Source organism: Maniola hyperantus, chromosome 7 (genome assembly GCF_902806685.2).
Source record: "Maniola hyperantus chromosome 7, iAphHyp1.2, whole genome shotgun sequence".
NCBI classification, from domain to species: domain Eukaryota; kingdom Metazoa; phylum Arthropoda; class Insecta; order Lepidoptera; family Nymphalidae; genus Maniola; species Maniola hyperantus.
Window position 1 is genome coordinate 4,829,805 of NC_048542.1, and position 14,952 is coordinate 4,844,756.

At 37.0% G+C, this 14,952-nt stretch overlaps 1 protein-coding gene across 10 annotated transcripts in view; it reads left to right on the forward strand.

Moving 5' to 3' along the window:
- Positions 1-14,952, forward strand: part of Fak (protein tyrosine kinase 2 Fak) — a 163,595-nt gene that overhangs the window by 105,241 nt on the left and 43,402 nt on the right. For 3 of the 10 annotated variants that reach the window (XM_069499857.1, XM_069499858.1, XM_069499859.1), the window contains exon 1: positions 6,846-7,000. The exons of the other annotated variants lie outside the window; for them this stretch is intronic. The gene's annotated coding sequence lies outside the window, so the exon portion shown is untranslated. Of the gene's footprint in view, positions 1-6,845; positions 7,001-14,952 lie in introns of those variants that run through there. 10 annotated transcript variants of the gene reach the window in all.

Genomic DNA, 14,952 nt, shown 5'->3' on the forward strand with positions numbered 1-14,952 from the left:
AGAGAGAAAAAATTGCATGGAATTCGATCAGCCAGTCCGCCGCCGTTAAAGTATGCAAAAGGTACAAAGAGTCAGTCTAATCTTGTAATACTGTTCTATTTCGACTTTCTTTTATATTAGACAACCAATAGGTACATTCCGCTGGTCCGACGACAGCTTACTTGTAGGCAAGACTTTGCTGAGACCAGCATAACATCAGAAGAATTGGTGTACATGAGTTTGCCATGCTATACCCAACGGCTACGTCCAACGATGGACGGACCAACGAAAAATGTTTTTTCCTGCTATGTAATGTTAGGAAAAAGATAGATTTTCTATCTTTTTCCTCTTTTTCTGATCTATTTGGCGACCATTGTCAGCTGAAGTGACTTGTAGATTGTAGGTAGTACCGAGTACGTCACAACCACCGAAAAAATATCTGAGAAACAATCTCTCAAATCGCGCCTAAAGAACTTTTACTTCATTAAAAAAGTCTTCTTTGTGCCGAAAATAGACTATGAATAAGTACCTATTAGTACAGTACGTTGAATAACTACGTTAAATTTTCTTTGCGATTATACATATCTATAGCACAGAAGATATAATAATACTAACGTACCTATAGGACGCGACAGTTCGAGATAGCAATCGGGGAGGGAACGCGCCCCGCACACCAGTACAGCCCCCGTGCTAACCCTCTGCGGGCGAGCATGGGTAACATGCGGGTGTGCGGCGCGTCCCCCCGCCTCATACCTCGATTGCAACTTGACCTGTCGCGGACTATACGTTGCATTTTGTTTGCGATTATACGTATCTAGTTCCGTGAACACGTAAAAAGAACCGTTTCGAATTTATAACGGATTTTGGTGGCTTAAATGCATTTATTAGCTCATATTCTAAGACAAATAAAAGCCTGCTCTGGCGCGGCGTACATTGAACGTACCTAATTCTCACAGCCTTGCATATCTGCGAGGCATTACATCATGCGCCAGAACGGTACAACGGTGGTCCCTTTACGTTTAAGTGATACCTACCAGCGTTTATCTGATCAGTCGATAACTATTTAAGTTAATTTCACACCACGATACGACCCGCAAGGAACGCAAAAGACGCGCGCAACTCGTATTTCAAAACTGATATACCCCTTCCAGGTTAGCCCGCTTCGATCTTAGACTGCATCATCACTTACCACCAGGTGAGATTGCAGTGAAGGGCTAACTTGTATCTGAATAAAAAAAAAACTGGAACTGCGTCTGAACAGCGATATATAAATGTTCTACGTCTGTGGATGGGCGTGACTAGTAAGCAAAAAGGGTAAGTCGCAAAGGGTGCATCGCCTATGATGTCAGCAGCTGATGTTGGCGCTGAAATGAGTTCTGCCCAAGTGATATAAACGTTCTACGTCTGAGCGTGGTTGAGACTAGTTAGCAACAAGGGTAAGTCGTAAAGGGTGCATCGCTAATGATGTCAACAGCTGATGTTGGGCGCTCAAACGACCTCTGCCCGAGTGATATAAACGTTCTACGTCTGTGCGTGGTTGAGACTAGTGAGCTACAAGGGTAATTCGCAAAGGGCTCATCGCTTATGATATCATGAGCTGATGTTGTCGCTGAAATGATCTCTGTTCAAGCGATATAAACGTTCAACCTCTGCGCGTGGCTGAGACTCGTGAGCTACAAAGGGTAAGTCGCAACAGGCATTATCGCTTATGATGTCAACAGAATGTGTTGGTGCTGAAATGACCTTTGCTCACGCATTTTGGCACGCGCGATGCTGTTGACGTTACTTGAAGTATCAAAAATACTCCCTATAACATACCAGTTACCTTCGATCCAAAGTGAGTAGGCACCTAATTCTTCTCCATCTTGGCTCTATAATTGTCTACCAAGTATCTATCAACATGTGTGTTTGGATCCAAACGTTAGTCTACATAATATTTAAAAAAAAATATATCAGTTAAGTGCCAGTCGAACTCGCACACGAAGAGATCCGTACCATCGTACAGGAAATAAACCTTTTTTTAATTTTCATGGCGGTCATTTCGATATTTATAATTTTTTATCATAGTAACAAAAGAAATACAAATTCTGTGAAAAAATCAACTCTCTGCTTATTACGGTTCACGAGATACAACCTGCTGATAGACAGTCGAACGGACGAACAGCGGAGGCTCAAGTAATAGGGCCTCGTTGACACCCTTCGGGGACAGTATCCTAAAATTGCGGCTTTTGCGCCTCCCGTGGGTCTTGCGGATCTTGCGCCCGATGTACGCGGAGTGTACGCGAAACAAGCATTTGTTAGATCACTACTCACTACTCGTAGCGCTCGAGATTTACAGATATAGATAGATAGATAGTAGATGTACTGGTATTTGAGTTTACATAATTACATAGACATTTAATGTAGCTAAAAGAAAGATTGTTTTATTTTAATTGGCTTCTATAAATAAAGCTGATTAAAAAGCAGTCTTGATTATAGCCAACTTGTCTAAAAGAAAGCCGACTAAAGTAGTTACTTTCGATTTTACCGAATTGCTTTATGAGAATGTACCTGGTTCATCACACGCCAATGTGATGAACCACTTGATTGATAATAAAGCGTGATAATTGATGAACTCGTCATCAAGAGCTCCATAAATTGGTATTAAAGAACACGATTAATTATGTAAATGATTAATTTGAGAAATAAAGATAGTCAGGCATATTCCCTGTTGCATTAATGGTCGAAACGAAACGTAATAAGGTTATATGGACAATCAGATTTGGAAATAAAGCAAAGATATTAAACGATTTCTAAATAACTCAGGCCTCGTAAAAGAAAATCTTACGGGGTCCACGATTTCAACGTCACCCGGACGTGGGTCATTAGTCGTACCACGGTCTCGGAAGCATACGGACTAGTCGGATTTAACAAACCTATGCGGACCTATCGCCAAGGTACAAGCTGCATATTAAGATGGGTCTTCTCGATGCACCTAAATCAGTCTGGCTGCGGCCCTCGAGGTTGGGGCTCCTTCTCCGGGCATTCCCTTACGGGTAACGCCTTGCTACCTGGATCCCTTTATTTTTGACCTTGAAGGCCAAGGTTTCTGCTTTCTATGGCGTAAATTTTATTGTAATGTCCTCTTTTGAATCGAATAAATAAATCATTAATTCATTCCGTGTAGTGTTGAATCCGGTGGTGTCGTCAGTCCCTTGTGTCGTCCTGTTCGTCGCCACTGATGCCTGCGTTGGCCTCAGGTTGTGGTGACCGCAGAAGCTCGCGAGGTAATGCTAGATCTAGCAAAACTTTTTGCTTACCCAACTCACCCGGTACCGCTGTAACGGCCAATCGGGCCAAGCAGTAGGTACCCATACACATTCCAGAAATCAAATGAAAATGAGTTCCTTGAATATAAAGCAGATATATACGGCATCGCCGGTCGCCCGCCTGGGGACTTTTCTGCAAGCAATAAATCGCTTAACTGCACCAGGCATATCGCCCAGTAGGCATCAAGCAATAAAAAAAAAATAAAAAAAATATCCGTGTGTGGCGGCAGCATTAAGCTACTTTCAAGCCCATAATGGGTCAAGGCCGCCCATATATAAGCTTGCCGCTAATGGGCGATAAGAAGCAGTCAAACATTTCTCGATACCTTGTAAGTTGCAACAGCACGCGGTAATGTTAACAGCAAAGATACTGATTCAGAGCGGTGCAATAAAATACCAAGTTTATGTACCTGATTCGCAATTATTGACTGAGGCGTTGTTGTTACGATTATCGATATCGTAATAATTATATTTCGCTATTTTATGGGCGATATTGAGGTCTGTCATATGGCATAAAATATAAATAAGTTTTAGAAAATGACCAGTAATGTACGAGTAATGAGTATGCATGTTTAATACCTGCTATATGTCCTAGTAACTAATATGTCTTTATCTTGTTAGGTTTTCACGGCCCATACGTCTAATCAATTTTGACGAAAGGTACCTACAGAGTTTGTATGCCGGGAAAGGACGTAGACTACTTTTTGTTCCGGAAAATCAAAGAGTTAGACGGACTTTTTAAAAAACTTAAATTTACGTGGGCGATGTCGTGGGCAGGGCATCATCTATTTGGTGCAGAGATAACTTGCATCCTGGATACGGACACAGACTACTTTTTATCACGGAAAAGGAAACAGTTCTCTTGAGATTTTCAAAGACTTAAATACACGCGGATGTAGTCCTGGGAACTTATATTTTAGTTTAAATATGAATTAAGCGACCGCAACCATAGTCAAGTTTCTCCAATTGAGAGGAAATAGAGTAGGGCTCTATTTAGAATGTCATTGCTACTATTTGTTTCAATTCGGTTGGGTCTTCTAATCGTGTTGATGTTTTCAATAAAACGAGCTTCACGATCTGTCCGCGCGGCACCCGGCCCTAATGAAAGAAGTGTGCAGTGTAACTTGATAACAGATTGTGTTACGAAAACTTTTAGCTACAATAAAATTGTTTGGATCAAACATTTTGATCCTACATCATTCTTCACAGCAAGCAAAGCCAAGTAGATCTACATAAGTCAAGATATTGGTAAAATTTGTACATTTAAAGTATTTATCTGTTAAATCGAAAACGAAAGAGAGAATGATAAGGTGGTGCAGCGAAGTTTTTTGACTAATGACTATCTAAGGCTAGTGGTAATGGGGTGTGTCACACTATCAATACCGTGTCGCGAATTCACTCTTGAGTAAGCTATATTATAAGTGGAAAGGAAAACTGATGCCATCATCACTTACCAACAGGTCTAATTGCAGCCAAGCGTTAGTCTATAAAAAATAAATAAAAAATACCACTTACTGCACCAATCACTACCTATATTATAAATGCGAAAGTATGTTTGTTTGTTGGTTTGTTGGTTTGTCCTTCAATCACGTCGCAACGGAACAACATATTGACGTGATTTTTTGCATGGTAGTTAAAGATCTGGAGAGTGGCATAGGCTACTTTTTATACAGGAAAATCAAAGAGTTCCCACGGGATTTTATCAGCTAGTTAATCATAAATGCCAATTTCTCCTGGATCTCCTACTCTGTACACATCGTAAACTGGCACAGACTGTTTACATGAGTCATGATCGTGCGCCCGCTTGTACAACGACCTCCGCGTCGCTGATTGTTCCGCATTGTCTTCGTATACTTCAATAAAAATTAATAATGCGTTTATGTTTATGCTACCACTTAGTAGGTACCTGCTTACCCTTACTTATACAATAATATTTCTCCCCATTCCATTTTGAATCAAATATTTATATATGCTTACAGAAAGGTTACAATATTATCTTTAATTTAAAACTATTCTGGTTCATGTCCGCAACTTTTCGCAAAGGCGGGTCCATAATCCCCGGTTACCTTACAGATAAACAGAAAATACAGCAAACATTAAACAAATGTTTATTTTATGCGTCGACGATCAGCAAAAAGCAATTAAAACTCCCTAATTAATTCAGTCATCTCCCAAACATAATACCGTGCCTCTCGTTAATGTTTAAGTTAGTTACAAATTCTACGCGGATAATTTTAGAACATCAACAACAAAATAATAAGAACAAGAATAATTATGTTGATCAGTTAAATTAACGTTTTTCTTTAAAGTTGGTAGAATCTTGTGTCTGTCTTGATTTATATCAAACCACTGACTTCTTAGGCTGGACTTTTGGCGAATGCTGACCGAATGCACCTTGATTTTTGCTTTTCGCAGTAGTGATATCCGCAGTAGTGAGAGTCATATGGGCACACTCGGAACTAAATTTAAGTGATTCTGATGAGAAATCTGCTAACATAGTATCAAAACGAAGACAATTTGACACGAAGTATCAGTTTAAATTCTCGCTCGGTGGGGCGCTTCGAATAGGCATAAAAATAACTCATTTTGTAAAAACCAAATTACGTAATCGATGTTAAGCATTCTCGTAATTTGTGTATGTTAATAGTTCAAAAGCTTAAATATTTCGATCGTAAACTTTCGCAGCACTATTATCTCATACGACGTGTGTGTTAATATGAGCTATAAATAAAACCGATGCCTACAGCTGTTACGCGCCGTAAAGTGCCATGTAGGCGCATCTGATATTTCACAAACAACGTTGTTTTAACTGAATGGATATCGGCCTTGACTTAAAGTCTTAAATATATAAAGTTGATCACACATACAGCAAGCACCGCAAAATTAGCACACACCTATTCGGATTAAGCAATGCATTTTTCGCTGAAACGAATCGACGCGAATGACGAACAGCAAAAAATCAGTCCATATTACGCATATGCACCTTGTCCAAGACAGGCTTTTTGGAGAGAGCGCCACCACACATAGACCTCCGCCTTCCTCTGCCGCCCACTTCTTGCTATCTATTTAAAATTGCCTTTCCGACGGATTGGAGGTCATCCCATACTGGCTTCCAGCAAGAAACTCCACTCCAGAACTCCTGTCTGTTCTAACGCTTCTGCTATAATCATGGCCCACTGCCACTTCAGCTCGCTAATCCTCAGAGCTATGTCATTTACATTGGTTCTTCGACGAATTTTCTCGTTGTGAATGGAGAGTCGCCCCTTGAGGAGACCCAACACAACCCGCTAAGCGAGAGGAAAGGCTAGCGCGTTGTTTGCATTTGCAGCACTGAAAAATGCTTGTAAAACGTCATGTACGTGCGGTTTTGTTATTTGCGATCAGCATTACCCGAATCTTTGCGAATCAACAATGGCGTGGCACACCTGGAGATCATCTGTAAAAATCGTTAAATGCATGCTCTCTCTTTCACACATATAGGAATTATTGTTAATTAAAATGGAATGGCAGTTGAAAGGTGAATGATGTGATGCTTGACTTAGTCTCCGGTCAGTCTCGATGCGCGCACGCTGCCGTTCGCGCGGTTACAACGCGTTATCCAATTCGTCGAATTGAGTTTGACGCGTTCTGAATTCGAAATTTTAAATTTGAAGTTTATCGATGTTTTATTTTCAATTTTTGCTGCCATTGTGTTGCTAGTGTTACGATTTATGGTGGTTTATTTATTTTATATTTTTGAGTTACCAGTGATGAAAATATTAATCTTTAGTAATTTACTACAACCGTCTGCTTAATAGTATTTATTTATTGTTATATAACTTTACATAACGGGTTCTGCGTGTGCTCTAAAATATAATTTACTTAGGTATATGATTATTTTAGAGAGAATATTCGTACCTATATGTTGTTATTTTAGTCTGAATTTTCATTCGCTAAAACATATTTAACTGAGGAATGAATTTAATGCTGTAACAGTTTTCATGGTTTTTATATTGGAAATCTGCTAAATTGTCAAATTTAATGTCGAATATAATCAGTTAAAATTTTTCTGCTATTTAATGATCAGTCATACCTAATCTTTCAAATTCTTTTGTTAATATGAATGCAGTAAATAATTCGTAAAGTATAGTTTTGCACATGCCGATCAAATACTTAAATGCTTTACCTATTAAGACATTATTTTATCAAATTATCTATTAAACAAATAATAAGTGTTCTATAAATAGCAGTAAATTATTCTGTAATTCAAGGAACATACCTATTTACTAGGAAAAGCTAGAACTACTTAATTGTATGAACAAATAATAACAACCTCGCATTTGTTTATATATTTCCTCATTATATTACCATTAAGTAAACATAAATTACTATGGATTTATGAATTTTAATTATAAACTTAGAAATCCTTACTATTAATCCCTAATATTGTTAATATTGTTTTAAATAAATATGAAGTTTATTAAAAATATAGTCAAGGAAAAGTAGGACAGCCATAGGACAGCAAATAAATTAACGTAATATTCAAACACTGTGCCAAATGTCTATTAAAACAAAAATATATAAATTTATTCAGTAGTACAAATTTCGAAATGAAAACATGTCCAGAGGTAGCAAAACTTTCTGGCGTTGAATCTGAATGCCGAATAGCTCTCGACAACGGGACGATTGAACTGTTAGCTGAGACTTGGAATCGCTCCAACATTCAAAATTGGCCTGATAGTTTCATTGTATTCCTATAAAACAATAGCCAAATTATAAGTGAACCTAAACATGACACGGCAGCGGCTGTAAAAACCGGTTGAACTCGCCGCAAAGAAATTAAATGTTTCAAAATCACCGTAAAAGTTCATTTAATGGAACGGCGGCGTTTGGGTGCAGTTTCAGGAAATAGAGTTTGCTCTATATGGTAGAAATTTTAGAAAAGGTTTATGTTTCCTGCTGTAAACACAAAAGCCTCATAAAAGTTCAATACAATGTTTTTCAAATGAAAACAAACTTTACAAAAACAGAAAATCAACTTCATTCAATGTATAAACAAGATAGTATTTAGCAATAAGCAATCGAAAAGTGTTTATTTCAGTTTATAAAATTATAGAATGAATTTATAAGATTTAACTTTTTTGTCTGTTCTACAAATATCCAAAACGCATGATACTCCCGCAATGTTAATTCCAGTTGGAATTAACTTGTGATTTCACAGTTGTGACATCACATGGATTGAAGTTGTAATGAATTTCAGTAAGAAAAGACCGTTCGTTACCAATCCGTGTGACGTCATGACAGCTCATGAATCTAAAAAGATGGCGGGTAGCATTCTCGCGGCGGAAATGCAAAACTTAAATGCATTTTTCTATTTTTTTTTGGTAGTTTATTATCACTTTCATTTAGTATCAAATTAAGACACTTCAAAAAATGGTAAAAAGTTGAGTCAACGAAACTAGATATCTCCTGAATACTGATACATCCGTAAACCACCTCTGAATCAGTTAATCCAAAATAGACAGTGGTTTTGTCACCCATGATTTTGCTAGAGAAAATATATTCTGACTGAGACAATAGTCACTCACGTTCCAAGTTTTTGGGAGAACATCAAAAACCACTTGCAAATATTTTTTGTAGTGCTACCCCTATTAATCAAGTTTAACTCGTGGGCGGGAATGACACAAAGTTTACATGATATAGTTATGAAAGTTTTTACTAACCCAGATGTACAAGTAGATGACTTAGTGCAAAGTGACGGAAAAGATAAAATATTAATCATTCTCAAAATATACAGCTCTCACTAAACAAAATCTAGCATATCTAAATATACCCTAGCTGTGCTGAATATTATAACGGTATTAATAGTAGATATATTACCACAATCATTAGCAGTTGTACTAAACGTAGTACTTAGTAACAATATAATACCCGGAAAACACGACCACATACGCGATGCAGTAATATAAGCTTAAAGACATGTCTGTCGTAATATATCCCCGCTCGTCTATAATACTAGATATTTTACGCAAGCGACCAGAAATTATGGGTTCGGTCGTAATAACCCATTTACTACGATCCGCAAAGAGCTCGAGGGGAACGAACAAAGATTAATCTTGGAATGTGCTCTGAATTTCTCAAATACCTTTTTGCATTGGATGAAATTTTTTTCGTTGTTTACATACGGCATTTCATTGTGTACATATTTCATTTGAATATATGCACGTACTAGTGACCTAGTTTCCTCCATCTCTACACAAACAAGTTGCCATTATCATTGCCTCCCGTTTAAATTTTTGTGTTAAACTTTGCGTACGATTTAGGTTGAACCTGAACGTCTGGTTTATATTTTCTAGTTCGCTTTAGTGCTATCAAGTTCTCCTTGGTCGACTTAGCTTACTCAGTTCTTCACTCCGTCCATATTTGCAATGTTAAAGCGTTTCTGCCGCTAATTATCTTTGATGTTATACTCGGTTGGAATGTGAACGCGAAAGGAATAGGCAAGTCGTCTCATAAGATATTTACGAGTGTGCGTATACGCATGACAGCCAGCGGCTGTTGTTAAACATACGCCTATACAAATAGGCGCATGCTGATTCATGGATCCAGTTCAAACTTCAACAGCTTTCTGGAGTATATTTAGTTAAGTGTCGAGTTTCTGAAGTGATGTCGTTTCTGACTTCTGTCTTATTAGGGAGACATGCTTTGAGAGTTGAAAAGGGAAAATATGAAATTAGAAATTCGAGTTTTTTAAGTAGGTAACCGATTAATGGACTAGTTTCAAAATCTTAGATTATATTTATTTCGTTGAAACTTTGAAACTTGATCAAACTTTCTATTTGTTAGTACATATGTTCTTCTGTATTTTGAAGAATAACGTAAACTCCTACTGTTTTATGTACTTAAATTTACTTTCTTGTCTTGTTTGTGTGGCTCTGGTCTTGGTAATACTTTGTGTATTCAACAATGTCGCCAATACTCTTCGACAATGTGTACAAATAAAATTTAAAAAAAAACTCGATTCTTATGTTCTTGTTAAGTAGCACAAACACTATCACTCACTGTACTTTCACTAACTCAAAATCTTTCGTTCTTTTTTAGGCACATCTTCACAGGTTTTATCAAAGATCTCTGGAGCTTCAGATTCACCTATTCGTTACTCATTTACTCTTATGTGCAAAATGTTTGCTTGTATTTGAAATACAGAGATGGCTTGTATAATATAGGCCAACTGGCAATAGGTAGAGATATTCAGAATCTTTTTATTTATCTGCTTTAGTTAATACGTCATGTAAGTGGGCAGATAGGAAAGTTATTATTTACTGGTCTTATTTACAAATTCACATGTTATGGTATTAATGGTAAATATAAATCGATAAAGTGTGTGCTTCCTTATGATTCAATATGTTATTTATTCGAAAGTAAAGTAGGTGCAAAAAGAGGAAATAAAAATACTTGTATTTTTATGACACCTAATTATACTATATTATTTATAACCGTGTTATTCCTGCGACTTCGCTCGTAAAGCACAGATTATATTTATACTAACTCTATTTCCTCTAGATTGGTATATTAAGAAATACCCTTTTCATAGGTCTTCAATAAGACCAAGTAGACTTACCTACGCCTTTAAATACATCTTAAATCTCTACTTTTAACATATTTTACTTTTTTCTCTTAGTAAGTAGCCATTATTATTTACAATGTCACTATCTTATTTTATTTTTGCTGAGGAATATATCGAATATTTAATAATTTTTTAAACTTTTAACATTCATATAGCACCTAGAAGTTTGCTGTTATTCATTGTTACAAAGTTTTCCGCAGCAAAGACTCACTTTATTGCAACGTTGTCAATTTAGATAGTATTATTTACTTAAACACTTTGCTACCGTTTATATATATAATTAAGTCGTAAATTAAATGGTTGTATTTCCTGTTGTACGATATTTTTTATGTTAATATTTACAAATTTATTTATAACGTCACCGCTACTCGCTGGGACAAAATACTTAACTGGTTTATCGACGCGATTACAATAATTGGTGTTTTCATAAAAACTGACTGACAGAACTTCTTTACGACCTGATAACCGAGTAAATTACTTATTTCATTCTTCAAAGCTTTTATTTGGTCTTTTCATCATACAAGTTCCCAGTCCTACCAAACTTTAGGCGCAGATGTTTAATGTGTCATATCTACTCATAATACTAATCTTAAAAAGTCGTTTACTAATCTATTGCACTGATATATTGAACTGTTCACTTCCATAAAGACTTTTGTCAAGCAGTCTCCAAAGATTTTCATCAGATCTTTTTCCATTTGAAATTAACCCAACTCAATTGATTAAAATGTTATCTCCAACATTTGTTGGAGATAACATTTTAATCAATTGAGTAACTCTGAACAAATATTGTAAGGTAATATCACCAAAAGTAAACAAAATACGACAACTTGATAACCACCTCCCTATTATTAAAAAAACCAATGGACCCTGAGTTTCGTTGATTGTGATTAACTTTGCCATGAACAAGAATGATATGGAAGTGAGGTGATTAACCATGTCTGTCAATGGGGAGGAGCTGATCCGTCTCACTAATTTCACTGCGCTTAATGATACGGACGCGACGCACATTAACTTCTTACTCCCTTTTTTCTGCATATTTCCGCATTATTTCCCAAGGTTGTCCTGTCAATCACTAGTTTTCTTGCCTCCTCTTTTCCTGTGCTATTTAAACGAGTATTTTGCTGTAGCACAACCAAAACCTTAATCAATACATGTAAAAGGAATACTCTTGACTCACTCACTAACTGACTCATCAACGCCCAGCCCAAATTTTTAGACCTAGAAAGCTTCAATTTTTCCAAGAGGTTTCCTTTGATGCAGACAAGGTATAAGGCAAGATTTTTCTAAGTTCCCATGGGAGCAAAGCTGCGAGAGATCGCCAGTTAAAGCTTTTGCCGCTTAGACTTATATGCCTGCCTGCCTTTAACATTCACAGACAAGGCAAGTTAAACGTAGGTATATCTTAATGAATCAGCCATGTATCTGTATTACTACTGGTGTTATTTGTATCCAAGCACTATCTATACCTGCAAACTACTAAAACATAGTATAAATTGTTGATTCTTTAAATTGGTTAAGATTTAATTATTCAGTTTGATTTTTGGTACTTGACGTTCATTTATGATTGCTCAATATTCCTAACAATGCATGTACCACACAACAGTTCGAACTATATCTAAGACATACACAGATGAATTTATATTGAGCTCTACTAATTACGCAATTGAATTTGTAAAGTACCAAAATAAATTAGTATGTACTTAAAAGTAACAATTGTTATACATTTAAATCTCTTGTTATGTAAATCGTATTATCTGGTACTTGTTGACCCAAAATAACACTGGAGATGATCTTTGTTAGTATTTTCAAGGTCGTACGGTTTAGTTTTGATAAATAAATATACGCAAAGCATGTAAGGTCAGTCGCTAATGTATGCAGAACTTGTTGGCAAACAGTTTTTTGTGATCTAGTACCGAGTAATGTGGAACTCGTTGAAACTAGCGGTTCTCTTAAAGGCATAAGGGCGGATACAAACAATAGAACTATTGAAAATGAAAATGAAAATGAAAATGAAAATCTTTTTTATTCGTATAAACTTTTACAAGTGCTTACGGATAGTCGGATGCATCTACCACTGGTTCGGAATGCCTTTCCTGCCGAGAAGAACCAGCAAGAAACTATTGCTTTTCTGCTCTCAGTTTTATTCTACGACTAGTTAGCCCTTGACTGCGATGCCACCGTAAAGGTAAGTGGCTGATGCAGTTTTTAGTCACTAATGTATGTAGAACTTGTTGGCAAACAGTTTTTATGCTCTAGTACTGGGTAATGTGGAACTCGTTGAAACTAGCGGTTCTCTTGAAGCCATAAGGGCGGATACAAACAATAGAACTATTGCTTTTCTGCTCTCAGTTTTATTCGACGACTAGTTAGCCCGTTACTGCGATGCCACCGTAAAGGTAAGTGGCCGATGCAGTCGTAGTCAGTCACTAATGTAGGCAGGACTTATTGGAAAACAGTTTTTTGTGGTCTAAGTACTAAGTATAGTGGGTAATATAAAACTCGTGGAAACTAGTGGTTCTTTTAAAGGTATAAGGCAGAATACAAACAATAGAACTGTTGCTTGTCTGGTCTCAGTACGTTGGATTTTTTATTCAACAAGTTAGCACTTGACTGCGATCTCACCTGGAGGTAAATGATGATGCAGTCTTACATATAGCGTAGCAGGCTAACTTGGAAATTGGCAAGTTTAATTAAACCCATACCTTTAATCGGTTTCTACCTTATACGCAGCATCGTACCTAAACGTTAAGTAGCTTGGCGGCACGATCTTGTCGATAGGGTGGTAGCCATGGACGAAGCCTCCCTTCAGTGTACGCTCCCACCAGACTATACTAGAGATATTTTAGAAATTATTAATTCACAAATTGACTCAGCTCGGCACCGGACCCGAGATCTCTTACTATAAGAACACAGTTACCAATGCGCCAAAGAGGCCGTCGATATTACGAACATGGAAAGGTTGAGGCATAATATCCAAAGAGGCGTATCATAATAAAAGCTGAATAGATTGGTGATTCAGCGTTACCGGTAACTACGCGCGACTAATGCATAAAAAGATAATATTAAAATTGACCTCACTCAAAATTCGAGAAAGACGCTAGTTCCATATGTATAAATGGCAATGTACTTTCACTTTACATTTAAACTAAGATTTAAAACAAAAACTGCAGTGAAAGGTAATGGCAGCCAGTCAGGCTGTTGCAGAGGACAACCACTTATTATAAACGGTTTTATATGCAAATGGCAAAAATATAATATCGACGGTTTTGTTGCAAAACGATCTATTTTTTAAATCGGCAGGTTTTACTCTTGCAATCTCCGCGGTTGGCAAGTAATGATGAATTTAAGATTAATATCCGGTTGCCGGTATCATGAACGGGTAAGGAATATGCTTAATGCTGAGCGGTTCGAAACAAATTCAAAATTTGAGTGGCGATTAAACTATTTAAATATCTCAAGAATTCTATCTCAGCGATTGTAACCTAACCTAATCTATATCAGTAGAGTGAATTTAGCAGAAATTGCTATTCCTAAAACAAAACCAAGAATGAAATGCAGGATCGAAAGTCCTAAGTTTGCATGATACCTATCACGTTACAGAAAAGATTTTCTCAGTCAGTCAGTTAAAATCTGTGCTTAAAATTAGAGTAAAGTGGTTCTGAAGCTGTATGTATTAGCTAGTTAAAAATAAACATGCTTCAAAAGCCAGCCGCCACAATAGAGGCTATTTCGATGGTAGTTACGAAGGATGACAGTGCATGGGAAGCTTTACGGCCTTGCATCAAGTCTGACCAGTTTGGAATAACTTTCTACGAGGGACCGTGGTATGCCAACAATTATATAGGTTTTTTATCACCGTGAGCTATCTTAATTACTTTGACGCGCAACAAAAACTAATAAACCATGATGGATAGGTATACTTACCAGATGCACGGGTTAAGGTACCTACAACAGTGTAAATTAAGAAAATACAGGTTAAGAAGCAACGTCTAGCCGAGTTGTTCTTTATTAAATACCAGTAGACATACTCAGAACGCGTCCAAACTAACCAAAGGGAAA